This window comes from Podarcis erhardii (assembly GCF_964252035.2).
Source record: "Podarcis erhardii genome assembly, chromosome: 17".
Classification (NCBI taxonomy): Eukaryota; Metazoa; Chordata; class Lepidosauria; order Squamata; family Lacertidae; genus Podarcis; species Podarcis erhardii.
This window is the reverse complement of record NC_138515.1, coordinates 712,859-714,202: the sequence shown is the minus strand read 5'-3', so window position 1 is coordinate 714,202 and position 1,344 is coordinate 712,859.

Below are 1,344 nucleotides of genomic sequence, written 5' to 3'. Positions count from 1 at the left end.
AGTCCTTGATTCTCACAGCTCTTATCCTGCAGCTGGAGATTCCCCAGCTCCACTCTTGTAACAGTTTCAAAAGTTCCCTCTAGAGGGAAACAATCTCCACTTGTATCAATCCTTTCAAGCACAGTTCCAAAAGTAAAGTTAGTTTCAATTTTCAATTACTTTTCCTCCTTTTTAAACACAGAAGAGGACAATGGAAACAATATATTTCTCTTATTTAACTAACTGTCAACATACGTTTTATTCACAGTCAATGAACTCTCCCAAAACGTCAGTCTACAGGCAGCCCATTCCAGGTTCAGAGCAGTGGTAATTTAATTTTTATCACTCTCTCCTGCAGGTTTACATGATCCAAAATTTTCCCCCTCTTCTCCTGCTTCCAAGGGGGGTTTAATGATTTTAATTTGATGGAGGTTTAATCCTTTACATAAGGCTTTCCAAGACCTTAGCTTGCAGCTTCTTTGCTTCAATCTATTTACAAAAGGGGAAGGCGGACTTCCTGTTTGAAACCTTCCCGTTTCGGTACCAAATTAAGACGTTTGTAAATCCAATTTTCCGTTCTACTCACGGGTAGTTGTTTAGAGTCAAATTGTCCACAGGAAAAAGTCAGCGCTCTCCGGCAACAGCAATGCGGCTTCCCTCCGTGAAAAAAGCAGTCAATTCGAAGCACCGCGCCGCTCACCCCACGTCGCTCCGGATCCCCGAAACCGGGTCTCCCCGCGAGTAGGGGAGGCGCAAAAGGTGCCAGCCGAATCCCACGTTCACAGGCTTCTCCCGCCTGTGATTTTACTGGGTCTCCGCCTTCGCCGTGGCGGTCAGACCCTGATTTCCACGGAGCAAATTCCTCCCGATCGGAGGAACTCCGTCATTGCTGGAGGCGCCAACCCGGAAGTCCCCCACCTTTTGCCACTAAGCATGTAAACAGTTGGATGAGTTCAGCACTAATTCTGAGCTCTGCTTTGCTGTGTTGAAAAGTGGGTGTAAGCCTAAATTAAGAGTGGTATCATTTTAACCACTGCTGTGCTCAGCATCCCTTTTAGCAGGTGGCACAGCACTGCAATAAAATGGCTGGGATGTCACTTCCTCTTGTGCAGACCTCCAGGTACCATGAAGTCTTGCTCAGGAGTGCTGTGGTGTAACATAGGGAGAAAGGTTTTTAGTTTGGGAGTTCATATGAATAATCTTAATTCCCATTTCCTGACTGTTCTTCATCCTCCGTGCAAGGCAATGGCTTCATAATGCATCCTACCGCCACAGAAAGCAGGTAAAGGATGGGTTTGGCAATGATGTGAGGCCTTTGGATGGCAAGCCAGCCCTGCATTATCACAACTGAGGAATCCTGTTTTT